A 21,105-nucleotide genomic window follows, 5' to 3' on the forward strand; every position below is an offset into this window, starting at 1 on the left:
CAGGGAAAATTCTGGCAGCGGTGGGATTTGAACCCACGCCTCCGAAGAGACTGGAACCTGGATCCAGCGCCTTACACCGCTCGGCCACGCTACCACTGGAAGCAGCTTCTGTTCTGGAACGAGTGACCGTTGAGTGAAATGTGACTTTGCCATGCGGAAAATAATAATTAAGGCAATTAAAGTGGTAGACAGTAAACTCTCGAGAAACGATTTTGCAACATACCGGTCACAGGAACCTACGTATCCACAGGGCAACAACAGAAATTAGGTGCATGTTGGGACAAACCAGTTACAACATTCATTCAATATTTATTCCTATATCAACATCACTGACAAAAACAGATTATCTGGTCATGAACGCATTGCTGTTTGTGGGATCGTGCTGTGTGCATACTGGCTGTGCCATTTCCCACATTACAACAGTGACTCACTTTAAAAATACTTCATTGGCTGTAAAGCGTTTTGGGACATGAAAGGCGCCAACACACTGCAGAAAATTTTACCCGATAGCTGGCAAAATGCGAGCTGTTGTGAGAAATACGTGTGTTGGTTGCATTGCAGGCATGATAAACTTAATGACTGGCGCTGCCTGTTAAGTGATGTCGTAACAATGTACGTGTTGTGTGATTGCACAGGAGGAAGGATTGTGATGCAACTCAGTAAATGTGCAGAATTGGAGCACGCTTTTCTGCAGTTACAGTCGGTTCATTGTCAGGGTGGCCGAGTGGTTTAAGGTGCCAAACTCAAAGACTGTAACCCTTACCTTACCAAAGGTTGGTGTATTCTGGGACGTGGGTGCCAAGCCCACTTCTAGCGGCGTGGTTTCCAATCCCACTTCTGACATTTACTTTTTATCCACACAAATGCGGCCAGCGTGCAAAAAGCATGCTCAACTGGCCTTCAATTTTCAAGTGGTGACATCGAACTTTTCGATGGTATTGCCATTTGCCAACAAACTGAAGGCACCGCTCACAGTCCAAGTACTTTTCCACACCAAAATGGCCCCATTGTGAAACAGGTGCCCATGCTTGTGCTGACAGAATGCAAGTGTTACGCAGGGAAAATTCTGGCAGCGGTGGGATTTGAACCCACGCCTCCGAAGAGACTGGAACCTGGATCCAGCGCCTTACACCGCTCGGCCACGCTACCACTGGAAGCAGCTTCTGTTCTGGAACGAGTGACCGTTGAGTGAAATGTGACTTTGCCATGCGGAAAATAATAATTAAGGCAATTAAAGTGGTAGACAGTAAACTCTCGAGAAACGATTTTGCAACATACCGGTCACAGGAACCTACGTATCCACAGGGCAACAACAGAAATTAGGTGCATGTTGGGACAAACCAGTTACAACATTCATTCAATATTTATTCCTATATCAACATCACTGACAAAAACAGATTATCTGGTCATGAACGCATTGCTGTTTGTGGGATCGTGCTGTGTGCATACTGGCTGTGCCATTTCCCACATTACAACAGTGACTCACTTTAAAAATACTTCATTGGCTGTAAAGCGTTTTGGGACATGAAAGGCGCCAACACACTGCAGAAAATTTTACCCGATAGCTGGCAAAATGCGAGCTGTTGTGAGAAATACGTGTGTTGGTTGCATTGCAGGCATGATAAACTTAATGACTGGCGCTGCCTGTTAAGTGATGTCGTAACAATGTACGTGTTGTGTGATTGCACAGGAGGAAGGATTGTGATGCAACTCAGTAAATGTGCAGAATTGGAGCACGCTATTCTGCAGTTAAAGTCGGTTCATTGTCAGGGTGGCCGAGTGGTTTAAGGTGCCAAACTCAAAGACTGTAACCCTTACCTTACCAAAGGTTGGTGTATTCTGGGACGTGGGTGCCAAGCCCACTTCTAGCGGCGTGGTTTCCAATCCCACTTCTGACATTTACTTTTTATCCACACAAATGCGGCCAGCGTGCAAAAAGCATGCTCAACTGGCCTTCAATTTTCAAGTGGTGACATCAAACTCTTCGATGGTATTGCCATTTGCCAACAAACTAAAGGCACCGCTCAAAGTCCAACTACTTTTCCACACCAAAATGGCCCCATTGTGAAACAGGTGCCCATGCTTGTGCTGACAGAATGCAAGTGTTACGCAGGGAAAATTCTGGCAGCAGTGGGATTGAACCCACGCCTCCGAAGAGACTGGAACCTGGATCCAGCGCCTTAGACCGCTCGGCCACGCTACCACTGGAAGCAGCTTCTGTTCTGGAACGAGTGACCGTTGAGTGAAATGTGACTTTGCCATGCGGAAAATAATAATTAAGGCAATTAAAGTGGTAGACAGTAAACTCTCGAGAAACGATTTTGCAACATACCGGTCACAGGAACCTACGTATCCACAGGGCAACAACAGAAATTAGGTGCATGTTGGGACAAACCAGTTACAACATTCATTCAATATTTATTCCTATATCAACATCACTGACAAAAACAGATTATCTGGTCATGAACGCATTGCTGTTTGTGGGATCGTGCTGTGTGCATACTGGCTGCGCCATTTCCCACATTACAACAGTGACTCACTTTAAAAATACTTCATTGGCTGTAAAGCGTTTTGGGACATGAAAGGCGCCAACACACTGCAGAAAATTTTACCCGATAGCTGGCAAAATGCGAGCTGTTGTGAGAAATACGTGTGTTGGTTGCATTGCAGGCATGATAAACTTAATGACTGGCGCTGCCTGATAAGTGATGTCGTAACAATGTACGTGTTGTGTGATTGCACAGGAGGAAGGATTGTGATGCAACTCAGTAAATGTGCAGAATTGGAGCACGCTATTCTGCAGTTAAAGTCGGTTCATTGTCAGGGTGGCCGAGTGGTTTAAGGTGCCAAACTCAAAGACTGTAACCCTTACCTTACCAAAGGTTGGTGTATTCTGGGACGTGGGTGCCAAGCCCACTTCTAGCGGCGTGGTTTCCAATCCCACTTCTGACATTTACTTTTTATCCACACAAATGCGGCCAGCGTGCAAAAAGCATGCTCAACTGGCCTTCAATTTTCAAGTGGTGACATCAAACTCTTCGATGGTATTGCCATTTGCCAACAAACTAAAGGCACCGCTCAAAGTCCAACTACTTTTCCACACCAAAATGGCCCCATTGTGAAACAGGTGCCCATGCTTGTGCTGACAGAATGCAAGTGTTACGCAGGGAAAATTCTGGCAGCAGTGGGATTTGAACCCACGCCTCCGAAGAGACTGGAACCTGGATCCAGCGCCTTAGACCGCTCGGCCACGCTACCACTGGACGCAGCTTCTGTTCTGGAACGAGTGACCGTTGAGTGAAATGTGACTTTGCCATGCGGAAAATAATAATTAAGGCAATTAAAGTGGTAGACAGTAAACTCTCGAGAAACGATTTTGCAACATACCGGTCACAGGAACCTACGTATCCACAGGGCAACAACAGAAATTAGGTGCATGTTGGGACAAACCAGTTACAATATTCATTCAATATTTATTCCTATATCAACATCACTGACAAAAACAGATTATCTGGTCATGAACACATTGCTGTTTGTGGGATCGTGCTGTGTGCATACTGGCTGCGCCATTTCCCACATTACAACAGTGACTCACTTTAAAAATACTTCATTGGCTGTAAAGCGTTTTGGGACATGAAAGGCGCCAACACACTGCAGAAAATTTTACCCGATAGCTGGCAAAATGCGAGCTGTTGTGAGAAATACGTGTGTTGGTTGCATTGCAGGCATGATAAACTTAATGACTGGCGCTGCCTGTTAAGTGATGTCGTAACAATGTACGTGTTGTGTGATTGCACAGGAGGAAGGATTGTGATGCAACTCAGTAAATGTGCAGAATTGGAGCACGCTTTTCTGCAGTTACAGTCGGTTCATTGTCAGGGTGGCCGAGTGGTTTAAGGTGCCAAACTCAAAGACTGTAACCCTTACCTTACCAAAGGTTGGTGTATTCTGGGACGTGGGTGCCAAGCCCACTTCTAGCGGCGTGGTTTCCAATCCCACTTCTGACATTTACTTTTTATCCACACAAATGCGGCCAGCGTGCAAAAAGCATGCTCAACTGGCCTTCAATTTTCAAGTGGTGACATCGAACTTTTCGATGGTATTGCCATTTGCCAACAAACTGAAGGCACCGCTCACAGTCCAAGTACTTTTCCACACCAAAATGGCCCCATTGTGAAACAGGTGCCCATGCTTGTGCTGACAGAATGCAAGTGTTACGCAGGGAAAATTCTGGCAGCGGTGGGATTTGAACCCACGCCTCCGAAGAGACTGGAACCTGGATCCAGCGCCTTACACCGCTCGGCCACGCTACCACTGGAAGCAGCTTCTGTTCTGGAACGAGTGACCGTTGAGTGAAATGTGACTTTGCCATGCGGAAAATAATAATTAAGGCAATTAAAGTGGTAGACAGTAAACTCTCGAGAAACGATTTTGCAACATACCGGTCACAGGAACCTACGTATCCACAGGGCAACAACAGAAATTAGGTGCATGTTGGGACAAACCAGTTACAACATTCATTCAATATTTAATCCTATATCAACATCACTGACAAAAACAGATTATCTGGTCATGAACACATTGCTGTTTGTGGGATCGTGCTGTGTGCATACTGGCTGCGCCATTTCCCACATTACAACAGTGACTCACTTTAAAAATACTTCATTGGCTGTAAAGCGTTTTGGGACATGAAAGGCGCCAACACACTGCAGAAAATTTTACCCGATAGCTGGCAAAATGCGAGCTGTTGTGAGAAATACGTGTGTTGGTTGCATTGCAGGCATGATAAACTTAATGACTGGCGCTGCCTGTTAAGTGATGTCGTAACAATGTACGTGTTGTGTGATTGCACAGGAGGAAGGATTGTGATGCAACTCAGTAAATGTGCAGAATTGGAGCACGCTTTTCTGCAGTTAAAGTCGGTTCATTGTCAGGGTGGCCGAGTGGTTTAAGGTGCCAAACTCAAAGACTGTAACCCTTACCTTACCAAAGGTTGGTGTATTCTGGGACGTGGGTGCCAAGCCCACTTCTAGCGGCGTGGTTTCCAATCCCACTTCTGACATTTACTTTTTATCCACACAAATGCGGCCAGCGTGCAAAAAGCATGCTCAACTGGCCTTCAATTTTCAAGTGGTGACATCAAACTCTTCGATGGTATTGCCATTTGCCAACAAACTAAAGGCACCGCTCAAAGTCCAACTACTTTTCCACACCAAAATGGCCCCATTGTGAAACAGGTGCCCATGCTTGTGCTGACAGAATGCAAGTGTTACGCAGGGAAAATTCTGGCAGCAGTGGGATTGAACCCACGCCTCCGAAGAGACTGGAACCTGGATCCAGCGCCTTAGACCGCTCGGCCACGCTACCACTGGAAGCAGCTTCTGTTCTGGAACGAGTGACCGTTGAGTGAAATGTGACTTTGCCATGCGGAAAATAATAATTAAGGCAATTAAAGTGGTAGACAGTAAACTCTCGAGAAACGATTTTGCAACATACCGGTCACAGGAACCTACGTATCCACAGGGCAACAACAGAAATTAGGTGCATGTTGGGACAAACCAGTTACAACATTCATTCAATATTTATTCCTATATCAACATCACTGACAAAAACAGATTATCTGGTCATGAACGCATTGCTGTTTGTGGGATCGTGCTGTGTGCATACTGGCTGCGCCATTTCCCACATTACAACAGTGACTCACTTTAAAAATACTTCATTGGCTGTAAAGCGTTTTGGGACATGAAAGGCGCCAACACACTGCAGAAAATTTTACCCGATAGCTGGCAAAATGCGAGCTGTTGTGAGAAATACGTGTGTTGGTTGCATTGCAGGCATGATAAACTTAATGACTGGCGCTGCCTGTTAAGTGATGTCGTAACAATGTACGTGTTGTGTGATTGCACAGGAGGAAGGATTGTGATGCAACTCAGTAAATGTGCAGAATTGGAGCACGCTATTCTGCAGTTAAAGTCGGTTCATTGTCAGGGTGGCCGAGTGGTTTAAGGTGCCAAACTCAAAGACTGTAACCCTTACCTTACCAAAGGTTGGTGTATTCTGGGACGTGGGTGCCAAGCCCACTTCTAGCGGCGTGGTTTCCAATCCCACTTCTGACATTTACTTTTTATCCACACAAATGCGGCCAGCGTGCAAAAAGCATGCTCAACTGGCCTTCAATTTTCAAGTGGTGACATCAAACTCTTCGATGGTATTGCCATTTGCCAACAAACTAAAGGCACCGCTCAAAGTCCAACTACTTTTCCACACCAAAATGGCCCCATTGTGAAACAGGTGCCCATGCTTGTGCTGACAGAATGCAAGTGTTACGCAGGGAAAATTCTGGCAGCAGTGGGATTGAACCCACGCCTCCGAAGAGACTGGAACCTGGATCCAGCGCCTTAGACCGCTCGGCCACGCTACCACTGGACGCAGCTTCTGTTCTGGAACGAGTGACCGTTGAGTGAAATGTGACTTTGCCATGCGGAAAATAATAATTAAGGCAATTAAAGTGGTAGACAGTAAACTCTCGAGAAACGATTTTGCAACATACCGGTCACAGGAACCTACGTATCCACAGGGCAACAACAGAAATTAGGTGCATGTTGGGACAAACCAGTTACAACATTCATTCAATATTTATTCCTATATCAACATCACTGACAAAAACAGATTATCTGGTCATGAACACATTGCTGTTTGTGGGATCGTGCTGTGTGCATACTGGCTGCGCCATTTCCCACATTACAACAGTGACTCACTTTAAAAATACTTCATTGGCTGTAAAGCGTTTTGGGACATGAAAGGCGCCAACACACTGCAGAAAATTTTACCCGATAGCTGGCAAAATGCGAGCTGTTGTGAGAAATACGTGTGTTGGTTGCATTGCAGGCATGATAAACTTAATGACTGGCGCTGCCTGTTAAGTGATGTCGTAACAATGTACGTGTTGTGTGATTGCACAGGAGGAAGGATTGTGATGCAACTCAGTAAATGTGCAGAATTGGAGCACGCTTTTCTGCAGTTACAGTCGGTTCATTGTCAGGGTGGCCGAGTGGTTTAAGGTGCCAAACTCAAAGACTGTAACCCTTACCTTACCAAAGGTTGGTGTATTCTGGGACGTGGGTGCCAAGCCCACTTCTAGCGGCGTGGTTTCCAATACCACTTCTGACATTTACTTTTTATCCACACAAATCCGGCCAGCGTGCAAAAAGCATGCTCAACTGGCCTTCAATTTTCAAGTGGTGACATCAAACTCTTCGATGGTATTGCCATTTGCCAACAAACTAAAGGCACCGCTCACAGTCCAACTACTTTTCCACACCAAAATGGCCCCATTGTGAAACAGGTGCCCATGCTTGTGCTGACAGAATGCAAGTGTTACGCAGGGAAAATTGTGGCAGCGGTGGGATTTGAACCCACGCCTCCGAAGAGACTGGAACCTGGATCCAGCGCCTTAGACCGCTCGGCCACGCTACCACTGGAAGCAGCTTCTGTTCTGGAACGAGTGACCGTTGAGTGAAATGTGACTTTGCCATGCGGAAAATAATAATTAAGGCAATTAAAGTGGTAGACAGTAAACTCTCGAGAAACGATTTTGCAACATACCGGTCACAGGAACCTACGTATCCACAGGGCAACAACAGAAATTAGGTGCATGTTGGGACAAACCAGTTACAACATTCATTCAATATTTATTCCTATATCAACATCACTGACAAAAACAGATTATCTGGTCATGAACACATTGCTGTTTGTGGGATCGTGCTGTGTGCATACTGGCTGCGCCATTTCCCACATTACAACAGTGACTCACTTTAAAAATACTTCATTGGCTGTAAAGCGTTTTGGGACATGAAAGGCGCCAACACACTGCAGAAAATTTTACCCGACAGCTGGCAAAATGCGAGCTGTTGTGAGAAATACGTGTGTTGGTTGCATTGCTGGCATGATAAACTTAATGACTGGCGCTGCCTGTTAAGTGATGTCGTAACAATGTACGTGTTGTGTGATTGCACAGGAGGAAGGATTGTGATGCAACTCAGTAAATGTGCAGAATTGGAGCACGCTTTTCTGCAGTTACAGTCGGTTCATTGTCAGGGTGGCCGAGTGGTTTAAGGTGCCAAACTCAAAGACTGTAACCCTTACCTTACCAAAGGTTGGTGTATTCTGGGACGTGGGTGCCAAGCCCACTTCTAGCGGCGTGGTTTCCAATCCCACTTCTGACATTTACTTTTTATCCACACAAATGCGGCCAGCGTGCAAAAAGCATGCTCAACTGGCCTTCAATTTTCAAGTGGTGACATCAAACTCTTCGATGGTATTGCCATTTGCCAACAAACTAAAGGCACCGCTCACAGTCCAACTACTTTTCCACACCAAAATGGCCCCATTGTGAAACAGGTGCCCATGCTTGTGCTGACAGAATGCAAGTGTTACGCAGGGAAAATTCTGGCAGCGGTGGGATTTGAACCCACGCCTCCGAAGAGACTGGAACCTGGATCCAGCGCCTTAGACCGCTCGGCCACGCTACCACTGGAAGCAGTTTCTGTTCTGGAACGAGTGACCGTTGAGTGAAATGTGACTTTGCCATGCGGAAAATAATAATTAAGGCAATTAAAGTGGTAGACAGTAAACTCTCGAGAAACGATTTTGCAACATACCGGTCACAGGAACCTACGTATCCACAGGGCAACAACAGAAATTAGGTGCATGTTGGGACAAACCAGTTACAACATTCATTCAATATTTATTCCTATATCAACATCACTGACAAAAACAGATTATCTGGTCATGAACACATTGCTGTTTGTGGGATCGTGCTGTGTGCATACTGGCTGCGCCATTTCCCACATTACAACAGTGACTCACTTTAAAAATACTTCATTGGCTGTAAAGCGTTTTGGGACATGAAAGGCGCCAACACACTGCAGAAAATTTTACCCGATAGCTGGCAAAATGCGAGCTGTTGTGAGAAATACGTGTGTTGGTTGCATTGCAGGCATGATAAACTTAATGACTGGCGCTGCCTGTTAAGTGATGTCGTAACAATGTACGTGTTGTGTGATTGCACAGGAGGAAGGATTGTGATGCAACTCAGTAAATGTGCAGAATTGGAGCACGCTTTTCTGCAGTTACAGTCGGTTCATTGTCAGGGTGGCCGAGTGGTTTAAGGTGCCAAACTCAAAGACTGTAACCCTTACCTTACCAAAGGTTGGTGTATTCTGGGACGTGGGTGCCAAGCCCACTTCTAGCGGCGTGGTTTCCAATCCCACTTCTGACATTTACTTTTTATCCACACAAATGCGGCCAGCGTGCAAAAAGCATGCTCAACTGGCCTTCAATTTTCAAGTGGTGACATCAAACTCTTCGATGGTATTGCCATTTGCCAACAAACTAAAGGCACCGCTCACAGTCCAACTACTTTTCCACACCAAAATGGCCCCATTGTGAAACAGGTGCCCATGCTTGTGCTGACAGAATGCAAGTGTTACGCAGGGAAAATTCTGGCAGCGGTGGGATTTGAACCCACGCCTCCGAAGAGACTGGAACCTGGATCCAGCGCCTTAGACCGCTCGGCCACGCTACCACTGGACGCAGCTTCTGTTCTGGAACGAGTGACCGTTGAGTGAAATGTGACTTTGCCATGCGGAAAATAATAATTAAGGCAATTAAAGTGGTAGACAGTAAACTCTCGAGAAACGATTTTGCAACATACCGGTCACAGGAACCTACGTATCCACAGGGCAACAACAGAAATTAGGTGCATGTTGGGACAAACCAGTTACAACATTCATTCAATATTTATTCCTATATCAACATCACTGACAAAAACAGATTATCTGGTCATGAACACATTGCTGTTTGTGGGATCGTGCTGTGTGCATACTGGCTGCGCCATTTCCCACATTACAACAGTGACTCACTTTAAAAATACTTCATTGGCTGTAAAGCGTTTTGGGACATGAAAGGCGCCAACACACTGCAGAAAATTTTACCCGATAGCTGGCAAAATGCGAGCTGTTGTGAGAAATACGTGTGTTGGTTGCATTGCAGGCATGATAAACTTAATGACTGGCGCTGCCTGTTAAGTGATGTCGTAACAATGTACGTGTTGTGTGATTGCACAGGAGGAAGGATTGTGATGCAACTCAGTAAATGTGCAGAATTGGAGCACGCTTTTCTGCAGTTACAGTCGGTTCATTGTCAGGGTGGCCGAGTGGTTTAAGGTGCCAAACTCAAAGACTGTAACCCTTACCTTACCAAAGGTTGGTGTATTCTGGGACGTGGGTGCCAAGCCCACTTCTAGCGGCGTGGTTTCCAATACCACTTCTGACATTTACTTTTTATCCACACAAATCCGGCCAGCGTGCAAAAAGCATGCTCAACTGGCCTTCAATTTTCAAGTGGTGACATCAAACTCTTCGATGGTATTGCCATTTGCCAACAAACTAAAGGCACCGCTCACAGTCCAACTACTTTTCCACACCAAAATGGCCCCATTGTGAAACAGGTGCCCATGCTTGTGCTGACAGAATGCAAGTGTTACGCAGGGAAAATTGTGGCACCGATGGGATTTGAACTAACGCCTCCGAAAAGACTGGAACCTGGATCCAGCGCCTTAGACCGCTCAGCCACGCTACCACTGGAAGCAGCTTCTGTTCTGGAACGAGTGACCGTTGAGTGAAATGTGACTTTGCCATGCGGAAAATAATAATTAAGGCAATTAAAGTGGTAGACAGTAAACTCTCGAGAAACGATTTTGCAACATACCGGTCACAGGAACCTACGTATCCACAGGGCAACAACAGAAATTAGGTGCATGTTGGGACAAACCAGTTACAACATTCATTCAATATTTAATCCTATATCAACATCACTGACAAAAACAGATTATCTGGTCATGAACACATTGCTGTTTGTGGGATCGTGCTGTGTGCATACTGGCTGCGCCATTTCCCACATTACAACAGTGACTCACTTTAAAAATACTTCATTGGCTGTAAAGCGTTTTGGGACATGAAAGGCGCCAACACACTGCAGAAAATTTTACCCGATAGCTGGCAAAATGCGAGCTGTTGTGAGAAATACGTGTGTTGGTTGCATTGCAGGCATGATAAACTTAATGACTGGCGCTGCCTGTTAAGTGATGTCGTAACAATGTACGTGTTGTGTGATTGCACAGGAGGAAGGATTGTGATGCAACTCAGTAAATGTGCAGAATTGGAGCACGCTTTTCTGCAGTTAAAGTCGGTTCATTGTCAGGGTGGCCGAGTGGTTTAAGGTGCCAAACTCAAAGACTGTAACCCTTACCTTACCAAAGGTTGGTGTATTCTGGGACGTGGGTGCCAAGCCCACTTCTAGCGGCGTGGTTTCCAATCCCACTTCTGACATTTACTTTTTATCCACACAAATGCGGCCAGCGTGCAAAAAGCATGCTCAACTGGCCTTCAATTTTCAAGTGGTGACATCAAACTCTTCGATGGTATTGCCATTTGCCAACAAACTAAAGGCACCGCTCAAAGTCCAACTACTTTTCCACACAAAAATGGCCCCATTGTGAAACAGGTGCCCATGCTTGTGCTGACAGAATGCAAGTGTTACGCAGGGAAAATTCTGGCAGCAGTGGGATTGAACCCACGCCTCCGAAGAGACTGGAACCTGGATCCAGCGCCTTAGACCGCTCGGCCACGCTACCACTGGAAGCAGCTTCTGTTCTGGAACGAGTGACCGTTGAGTGAAATGTGACTTTGCCATGTGGAAAATAATAATTAAGGCAATTAAAGTGGTAGACAGTAAACTCTCGAGAAACGATTTTGCAACATACCGGTCACAGGAACCTACGTATCCACAGGGCAACAACAGAAATTAGGTGCATGTTGGGACAAACCAGTTACAACATTCATTCAATATTTATTCCTATATCAACATCACTGACAAAAACAGATTATCTGGTCATGAACGCATTGCTGTTTGTGGGATCGTGCTGTGTGCATACTGGCTGCGCCATTTCCCACATTACAACAGTGACTCACTTTAAAAATACTTCATTGGCTGTAAAGCGTTTTGGGACATGAAAGGCGCCAACACACTGCAGAAAATTTTACCCGATAGCTGGCAAAATGCGAGCTGTTGTGAGAAATACGTGTGTTGGTTGCATTGCAGGCATGATAAACTTAATGACTGGCGCTGCCTGTTAAGTGATGTCGTAACAATGTACGTGTTGTGTGATTGCACAGGAGGAAGGATTGTGATGCAACTCAGTAAATGTGCAGAATTGGAGCACGCTATTCTGCAGTTAAAGTCGGTTCATTGTCAGGGTGGCCGAGTGGTTTAAGGTGCCAAACTCAAAGACTGTAACCCTTACCTTACCAAAGGTTGGTGTATTCTGGGACGTGGGTGCCAAGCCCACTTCTAGCGGCGTGGTTTCCAATCCCACTTCTGACATTTACTTTTTATCCACACAAATGCGGCCAGCGTGCAAAAAGCATGCTCAACTGGCCTTCAATTTTCAAGTGGTGACATCAAACTCTTCGATGGTATTGCCATTTGCCAACAAACTAAAGGCACCGCTCAAAGTCCAACTACTTTTCCACACCAAAATGGCCCCATTGTGAAACAGGTGCCCATGCTTGTGCTGACAGAATGCAAGTGTTACGCAGGGAAAATTCTGGCAGCAGTGGGATTGAACCCACGCCTCCGAAGAGACTGGAACCTGGATCCAGCACCTTAGACCGCTCGGCCACGCTACCACTGGACGCAGCTTCTGTTCTGGAACGAGTGACCGTTGAGTGAAATGTGACTTTGCCATGCGGAAAATAATAATTAAGGCAATTAAAGTGGTAGACAGTAAACTCTCGAGAAACGATTTTGCAACATACCGGTCACAGGAACCTACGTATCCACAGGGCAACAACAGAAATTAGGTGCATGTTGGGACAAACCAGTTACAACATTCATTCAATATTTATTCCTATATCAACATCACTGACAAAAACAGATTATCTGGTCATGAACACATTGCTGTTTGTGGGATCGTGCTGTGTGCATACTGGCTGCGCCATTTCCCACATTACAACAGTGACTCACTTTAAAAATACTTCATTGGCTGTAAAGCGTTTTGGGACATGAAAGGCGCCAACACACTGCAGAAAATTTTACCCGATAGCTGGCAAAATGCGAGCTGTTGTGAGAAATACGTGTGTTGGTTGCATTGCAGGCATGATAAACTTAATGACTGGCGCTGCCTGTTAAGTGATGTCGTAACAATGTACGTGTTGTGTGATTGCACAGGAGGAAGGATTGTGATGCAACTCAGTAAATGTGCAGAATTGGAGCACGCTTTTCTGCAGTTACAGTCGGTTCATTGTCAGGGTGGCCGAGTGGTTTAAGGTGCCAAACTCAAAGACTGTAACCCTTACCTTACCAAAGGTTGGTGTATTCTGGGACGTGGGTGCCAAGCCCACTTCTAGCGGCGTGGTTTCCAATACCACTTCTGACATTTACTTTTTATCCACACAAATCCGGCCAGCGTGCAAAAAGCATGCTCAACTGGCCTTCAATTTTCAAGTGGTGACATCAAACTCTTCGATGGTATTGCCATTTGCCAACAAACTAAAGGCACCGCTCACAGTCCAACTACTTTTCCACACCAAAATGGCCCCATTGTGAAACAGGTGCCCATGCTTGTGCTGACAGAATGCAAGTGTTACGCAGGGAAAATTGTGGCAGCGGTGGGATTTGAACCCACGCCTCCGAAGAGACTGGAACCTGGATCCAGCGCCTTAGACCGCTCGGCCACGCTACCACTGGAAGCAGCTTCTGTTCTGGAACGAGTGACCGTTGAGTGAAATGTGACTTTGCCATGCGGAAAATAATAATTAAGGCAATTAAAGTGGTAGACAGTAAACTCTCGAGAAACGATTTTGCAACATACCGGTCACAGGAACCTACGTATCCACAGGGCAACAACAGAAATTAGGTGCATGTTGGGACAAACCAGTTACAACATTCATTCAATATTTATTCCTATATCAACATCACTGACAAAAACAGATTATCTGGTCATGAACACATTGCTGTTTGTGGGATCGTGCTGTGTGCATACTGGCTGCGCCATTTCCCACATTACAACAGTGACTCACTTTAAAAATACTTCATTGGCTGTAAAGCGTTTTGGGACATGAAAGGCGCCAACACACTGCAGAAAATTTTACCCGACAGCTGGCAAAATGCGAGCTGTTGTGAGAAATACGTGTGTTGGTTGCATTGCAGGCATGATAAACTTAATGACTGGCGCTGCCTGTTAAGTGATGTCGTAACAATGTACGTGTTGTGTGATTGCACAGGAGGAAGGATTGTGATGCAACTCAGTAAATGTGCAGAATTGGAGCACGCTTTTCTGCAGTTACAGTCGGTTCATTGTCAGGGTGGCCGAGTGGTTTAAGGTGCCAAACTCAAAGACTGTAACCCTTACCTTACCAAAGGTTGGTGTATTCTGGGACGTGGGTGCCAAGCCCACTTCTAGCGGCGTGGTTTCCAATCCCACTTCTGACATTTACTTTTTATCCACACAAATGCGGCCAGCGTGCAAAAAGCATGCTCAACTGGCCTTCAATTTTCAAGTGGTGACATCAAACTCTTCGATGGTATTGCCATTTGCCAACAAACTAAAGGCACCGCTCACAGTCCAACTACTTTTCCACACCAAAATGGCCCCATTGTGAAACAGGTGCCCATGCTTGTGCTGACAGAATGCAAGTGTTACGCAGGGAAAATTCTGGCAGCGGTGGGATTTGAACCCACGCCTCCGAAGAGACTGGAACCTGGATCCAGCGCCTTAGACCGCTCGGCCACGCTACCACTGGAAGCAGTTTCTGTTCTGGAACGAGTGACCGTTGAGTGAAATGTGACTTTGCCATGCGGAAAATAATAATTAAGGCAATTAAAGTGGTAGACAGTAAACTCTCGAGAAACGATTTTGCAACATACCGGTCACAGGAACCTACGTATCCACAGGGCAACAACAGAAATTAGGTGCATGTTGGGACAAACCAGTTACAACATTCATTCAATATTTATTCCTATATCAACATCACTGACAAAAACAGATTATCTGGTCATGAACACATTGCTGTTTGTGGGATCGTGCTGTGTGCATACTGGCTGCGCCATTTCCCACATTACAACAGTGACTCACTTTAAAAATACTTCATTGGCTGTAAAGCGTTTTGGGACATGAAAGGCGCCAACACACTGCAGAAAATTTTACCCGATAGCTGGCAAAATGCGAGCTGTTGTGAGAAATACGTGTGTTGGTTGCATTGCAGGCATGATAAACTTAATGACTGGCGCTGCCTGTTAAGTGATGTCGTAACAATGTACGTGTTGTGTGATTGCACAGGAGGAAGGATTGTGATGCAACTCAGTAAATGTGCAGAATTGGAGCACGCTTTTCTGCAGTTACAGTCGGTTCATTGTCAGGGTGGCCGAGTGGTTTAAGGTGCCAAACTCAAAGACTGTAACCCTTACCTTACCAAAGGTTGGTGTATTCTGGGACGTGGGTGCCAAGCCCACTTCTAGCGGCGTGGTTTCCAATCCCACTTCTGACATTTACTTTTTATCCACACAAATGCGGCCAGCGTGCAAAAAGCATGCTCAACTGGCCTTCAATTTTCAAGTGGTGACATCAAACTCTTCGATGGTATTGCCATTTGCCAACAAACTAAAGGCACCGCTCACAGTCCAACTACTTTTCCACACCAAAATGGCCCCATTGTGAAACAGGTGCCCATGCTTGTGCTGACAGAATGCAAGTGTTACGCAGGGAAAATTCTGGCAGCGGTGGGATTTGAACCCACGCCTCCGAAGAGACTGGAACCTGGATCCAGCGCCTTAGACCGCTCGGCCACGCTACCACTGGACGCAGCTTCTGTTCTGGAACGAGTGACCGTTGAGTGAAATGTGACTTTGCCATGCGGAAAATAATAATTAAGGCAATTAAAGTGGTAGACAGTAAACTCTCGAGAAACGATTTTGCAACATACCGGTCACAGGAACCTACGTATCCACAGGGCAACAACAGAAATTAGGTGCATGTTGGGACAAACCAGTTACAACATTCATTCAATATTTATTCCTATATCAACATCACTGACAAAAACAGATTATCTGGTCATGAACACATTGCTGTTTGTGGGATCGTGCTGTGTGCATACTGGCTGCGCCATTTCCCACATTACAACAGTGACTCACTTTAAAAATACTTCATTGGCTGTAAAGCGTTTTGGGACATGAAAGGCGCCAACACACTGCAGAAAATTTTACCCGATAGCTGGCAAAATGCGAGCTGTTGTGAGAAATACGTGTGTTGGTTGCATTGCAGGCATGATAAACTTAATGACTGGCGCTGCCTGTTAAGTGATGTCGTAACAATGTACGTGTTGTGTGATTGCACAGGAGGAAGGATTGTGATGCAACTCAGTAAATGTGCAGAATTGGAGCACGCTTTTCTGCAGTTACAGTCGGTTCATTGTCAGGGTGGCCGAGTGGTTTAAGGTGCCAAACTCAAAGACTGTAACCCTTACCTTACCAAAGGTTGGTGTATTCTGGGACGTGGGTGCCAAGCCCACTTCTAGCGGCGTGGTTTCCAATACCACTTCTGACATTTACTTTTTATCCACACAAATCCGGCCAGCGTGCAAAAAGCATGCTCAACTGGCCTTCAATTTTCAAGTGGTGACATCAAACTCTTCGATGGTATTGCCATTTGCCAACAAACTAAAGGCACCGCTCACAGTCCAACTACTTTTCCACACCAAAATGGCCCCATTGTGAAACAGGTGCCCATGCTTGTGCTGACAGAATGCAAGTGTTACGCAGGGAAAATTGTGGCAGCGGTGGGATTTGAACCCACGCCTCCGAAGAGACTGGAACCTGGATCCAGCGCCTTAGACCGCTCGGCCACGCTACCACTGGAAGCAGCTTCTGTTCTGGAACGAGTGACCGTTGAGTGAAATGTGACTTTGCCATGCGGAAAATAATAATTAAGGCAATTAAAGTGGTAGACAGTAAACTCTCGAGAAACGATTTTGCAACATACCGGTCACAGGAACCTACGTATCCACAGGGCAACAACAGAAATTAGGTGCATGTTGGGACAAACCAGTTACAACATTCATTCAATATTTATTCCTATATCAACATCACTGACAAAAACAGATTATCTGGTCATGAACACATTGCTGTTTGTGGGATCGTGCTGTGTGCATACTGGCTGCGCCATTTCCCACATTACAACAGTGACTCACTTTAAAAATACTTCATTGGCTGTAAAGCGTTTTGGGACATGAAAGGCGCCAACACACTGCAGAAAATTTTACCCGACAGCTGGCAAAATGCGAGCTGTTGTGAGAAATACGTGTGTTGGTTGCATTGCAGGCATGATAAACTTAATGACTGGCGCTGCCTGTTAAGTGATGTCGTAACAATGTACGTGTTGTGTGATTGCACAGGAGGAAGGATTGTGATGCAACTCAGTAAATGTGCAGAATTGGAGCACGCTTTTCTGCAGTTACAGTCGGTTCATTGTCAGGGTGGCCGAGTGGTTTAAGGTGCCAAACTCAAAGACTGTAACCCTTACCTTACCAAAGGTTGGTGTATTCTGGGACGTGGGTGCCAAGCCCACTTCTAGCGGCGTGGTTTCCAATCCCACTTCTGACATTTACTTTTTATCCACACAAATGCGGCCAGCGTGCAAAAAGCATGCTCAACTGGCCTTCAATTTTCAAGTGGTGACATCAAACTCTTCGATGGTATTGCCATTTGCCAACAAACTAAAGGCACCGCTCACAGTCCAACTACTTTTCCACACCAAAATGGCCCCATTGTGAAACAGGTGCCCATGCTTGTGCTGACAGAATGCAAGTGTTACGCAGGGAAAATTCTGGCAGCGGTGGGATTTGAACCCACGCCTCCGAAGAGACTGGAACCTGGATCCAGCGCCTTAGACCGCTCGGCCACGCTACCACTGGACGCAGCTTCTGTTCTGGAACGAGTGACCGTTGAGTGAAATGTGACTTTGCCATGCGGAAAATAATAATTAAGGCAATTAAAGTGGTAGACAGTAAACTCTCGAGAAACGATTTTGCAACATACCGGTCACAGGAACCTACGTATCCACAGGGCAACAACAGAAATTAGGTGCATGTTGGGACAAACCAGTTACAACATTCATTCAATATTTATTCCTATATCAACATCACTGACAAAAACAGATTATCTGGTCATGAACACATTGCTGTTTGTGGGATCGTGCTGTGTGCATACTGGCTGCGCCATTTCCCACATTACAACAGTGACTCACTTTAAAAATACTTCATTGGCTGTAAAGCGTTTTGGGACATGAAAGGCGCCAACACACTGCAGAAAATTTTACCCGATAGCTGGCAAAATGCGAGCTGTTGTGAGAAATACGTGTGTTGGTTGCATTGCAGGCATGATAAACTTAATGACTGGCGCTGCCTGTTAAGTGATGTCGTAACAATGTACGTGTTGTGTGATTGCACAGGAGGAAGGATTGTGATGCAACTCAGTAAATGTGCAGAATTGGAGCACGCTTTTCTGCAGTTACAGTCGGTTCATTGTCAGGGTGGCCGAGTGGTTTAAGGTGCCAAACTCAAAGACTGTAACCCTTACCTTACCAAAGGTTGGTGTATTCTGGGACGTGGGTGCCAAGCCCACTTCTAGCGGCGTGGTTTCCAATACCACTTCTGACATTTACTTTTTATCCACACAAATCCGGCCAGCGTGCAAAAAGCATGCTCAACTGGCCTTCAATTTTCAAGTGGTGACATCAAACTCTTCGATGGTATTGCCATTTGCCAACAAACTAAAGGCACCGCTCACAGTCCAACTACTTTTCCACACCAAAATGGCCCCATTGTGAAACAGGTGCCCATGCTTGTGCTGACAGAATGCAAGTGTTACGCAGGGAAAATTGTGGCAGCGGTGGGATTTGAACCCACGCCTCCGAAGAGACTGGAACCTGGATCCAGCGCCTTAGACCGCTCGGCCACGCTACCACTGGAAGCAGCTTCTGTTCTGGAACGAGTGACCGTTGAGTGAAATGTGACTTTGCCATGCGGAAAATAATAATTAAGGCAATTAAAGTGGTAGACAGTAAACTCTCGAGAAACGATTTTGCAACATACCGGTCACAGGAACCTACGTATCCACAGGGCAACAACAGAAATTAGGTGCATGTTGGGACAAACCAGTTACAACATTCATTCAATATTTATTCCTATATCAACATCACTGACAAAAACAGATTATCTGGTCATGAACACATTGCTGTTTGTGGGATCGTGCTGTGTGCATACTGGCTGCGCCATTTCCCACATTACAACAGTGACTCACTTTAAAAATACTTCATTGGCTGTAAAGCGTTTTGGGACATGAAAGGCGCCAACACACTGCAGAAAATTTTACCCGACAGCTGGCAAAATGCGAGCTGTTGTGAGAAATACGTGTGTTGGTTGCATTGCAGGCATGATAAACTTAATGACTGGCGCTGCCTGTTAAGTGATGTCGTAACAATGTACGTGTTGTGTGATTGCACAGGAGGAAGGATTGTGATGCAACTCAGTAAATGTGCAGAATTGGAGCACGCTTTTCTGCAGTTACAGTCGGTTCATTGTCAGGGTGGCCGAGTGGTTTAAGGTGCCAAACTCAAAGACTGTAACCCTTACCTTACCAAAGGTTGGTGTATTCTGGGACGTGGGTGCCAAGCCCACTTCTAGCGGCGTGGTTTCCAATCCCACTTCTGACATTTACTTTTTATCCACACAAATGCGGCCAGCGTGCAAAAAGCATGCTCAACTGGCCTTCAATTTTCAAGTGGTGACATCAAACTCTTCGATGGTATTGCCATTTGCCAACAAACTAAAGGCACCGCTCACAGTCCAACTACTTTTCCACACCAAAATGGCCCCATTGTGAAACAGGTGCCCATGCTTGTGCTGACAGAATGCAAGTGTTACGCAGGGAAAATTCTGGCAGCGGTGGGATTTGAACCCACGCCTCCGAAGAGACTGGAACCTGGATCCAGCGCCTTAGACCGCTCGGCCACGCTACCACTGGAAGCAGTTTCTGTTCTGGAACGAGTGACCGTTGAGTGAAATGTGACTTTGCCATGCGGAAAATAATAATTAAGGCAATTAAAGTGGTAGACAGTAAACTCTCGAGAAACGATTTTGCAACATACCGGTCACAGGAACCTACGTATCCACAGGGCAACAACAGAAATTAGGTGCATGTTGGGACAAACCAGTTACAACATTCATTCAATATTTATTCCTATATCAACATCACTGACAAAAACAGATTATCTGGTCATGAACACATTGCTGTTTGTGGGATCGTGCTGTGTGCATACTGGCTGCGCCATTTCCCACATTACAACAGTGACTCACTTTAAAAATACTTCATTGGCTGTAAAGCGTTTTGGGACATGAAAGGCGCCAACACACTGCAGAAAATTTTACCCGATAGCTGGCAAAATGCGAGCTGTTGTGAGAAATACGTGTGTTGGTTGCATTGCAGGCATGATAAACTTAATGACTGGCGCTGCCTGTTAAGTGATGTCGTAACAATGTACGTGTTGTGTGATTGCACAGGAGGAAGGATTGTGATGCAACTCAGTAAATGTGCAGAATTGGAGCACGCTTTTCTGCAGTTACAGTCGGTTCATTGTCAGGGTGGCCGAGTGGTTTAAGGTGCCAAACTCAAAGACTGTAACCCTTACCTTACCAAAGGTTGGTGTATTCTGGGACGTGGGTGCCAAGCCCACTCCTAGCGGCGTGGTTTCCAATCCCACTTCTGACATTTACTTTTTATCCACACAAATGCGGCCAGCGTGCAAAAAGCATGCTCAACTGGCCTTCAATTTTCAAGTGGTGACATCAAACTCTTCGATGGTATTGCCATTTGCCAACAAACTAAAGGCACCGCTCACAGTCCAACTACTTTTCCACACCAAAATGGCCCCATTGTGAAACAGGTGCCCATGCTTGTGCTGACAGAATGCAAGTGTTACGCAGGGAAAAT

The 21,105-nt window shown here is 45.8% G+C and overlaps 14 non-coding genes across 14 annotated transcripts; all 14 read right to left on the minus strand.

Annotated features, from left to right (window-relative positions):
* Positions 1 to 12: 12 nt before the first annotated feature.
* trnal-cag (transfer RNA leucine (anticodon CAG)) lies at positions 13 to 94 on the minus strand. Its single transcript has one exon. It is a non-coding gene; the product is annotated as a tRNA-Leu (tRNA).
* A 973-nt stretch (positions 95 to 1,067) lies between these two features.
* trnal-cag (transfer RNA leucine (anticodon CAG)) lies at positions 1,068 to 1,149 on the minus strand. The gene has a single exon. It is a non-coding gene; the product is annotated as a tRNA-Leu (tRNA).
* Positions 1,150 to 3,176: 2,027 nt separating this feature from the next.
* On the minus strand, positions 3,177 to 3,258 carry trnal-cag (transfer RNA leucine (anticodon CAG)). Its single transcript has one exon. It is a non-coding gene; the product is annotated as a tRNA-Leu (tRNA).
* A 973-nt stretch (positions 3,259 to 4,231) lies between these two features.
* On the minus strand, positions 4,232 to 4,313 carry trnal-cag (transfer RNA leucine (anticodon CAG)). The gene has a single exon. It is a non-coding gene; the product is annotated as a tRNA-Leu (tRNA).
* Positions 4,314 to 7,394: 3,081 nt separating this feature from the next.
* Positions 7,395 to 7,476, minus strand: trnal-cag (transfer RNA leucine (anticodon CAG)). The gene has a single exon. It is a non-coding gene; the product is annotated as a tRNA-Leu (tRNA).
* A 973-nt stretch (positions 7,477 to 8,449) lies between these two features.
* Positions 8,450 to 8,531, minus strand: trnal-cag (transfer RNA leucine (anticodon CAG)). The gene has a single exon. It is a non-coding gene; the product is annotated as a tRNA-Leu (tRNA).
* A 973-nt stretch (positions 8,532 to 9,504) lies between these two features.
* On the minus strand, positions 9,505 to 9,586 carry trnal-cag (transfer RNA leucine (anticodon CAG)). The gene has a single exon. It is a non-coding gene; the product is annotated as a tRNA-Leu (tRNA).
* A 4,136-nt stretch (positions 9,587 to 13,722) lies between these two features.
* Positions 13,723 to 13,804, minus strand: trnal-cag (transfer RNA leucine (anticodon CAG)). Its single transcript has one exon. It is a non-coding gene; the product is annotated as a tRNA-Leu (tRNA).
* A 973-nt stretch (positions 13,805 to 14,777) lies between these two features.
* Positions 14,778 to 14,859, minus strand: trnal-cag (transfer RNA leucine (anticodon CAG)). The gene has a single exon. It is a non-coding gene; the product is annotated as a tRNA-Leu (tRNA).
* Positions 14,860 to 15,832: 973 nt separating this feature from the next.
* Positions 15,833 to 15,914, minus strand: trnal-cag (transfer RNA leucine (anticodon CAG)). Its single transcript has one exon. It is a non-coding gene; the product is annotated as a tRNA-Leu (tRNA).
* A 973-nt stretch (positions 15,915 to 16,887) lies between these two features.
* Positions 16,888 to 16,969, minus strand: trnal-cag (transfer RNA leucine (anticodon CAG)). Its single transcript has one exon. It is a non-coding gene; the product is annotated as a tRNA-Leu (tRNA).
* Positions 16,970 to 17,942: 973 nt separating this feature from the next.
* On the minus strand, positions 17,943 to 18,024 carry trnal-cag (transfer RNA leucine (anticodon CAG)). Its single transcript has one exon. It is a non-coding gene; the product is annotated as a tRNA-Leu (tRNA).
* A 973-nt stretch (positions 18,025 to 18,997) lies between these two features.
* Positions 18,998 to 19,079, minus strand: trnal-cag (transfer RNA leucine (anticodon CAG)). Its single transcript has one exon. It is a non-coding gene; the product is annotated as a tRNA-Leu (tRNA).
* A 973-nt stretch (positions 19,080 to 20,052) lies between these two features.
* Positions 20,053 to 20,134, minus strand: trnal-cag (transfer RNA leucine (anticodon CAG)). The gene has a single exon. It is a non-coding gene; the product is annotated as a tRNA-Leu (tRNA).
* Between the last annotated feature and the right edge of the window lie 971 nt (positions 20,135 to 21,105).

This window comes from Pristiophorus japonicus, chromosome 8 (assembly GCF_044704955.1).
Source record: "Pristiophorus japonicus isolate sPriJap1 chromosome 8, sPriJap1.hap1, whole genome shotgun sequence".
Lineage (NCBI taxonomy): Eukaryota > Metazoa > Chordata > Chondrichthyes > Pristiophoridae > Pristiophorus > Pristiophorus japonicus.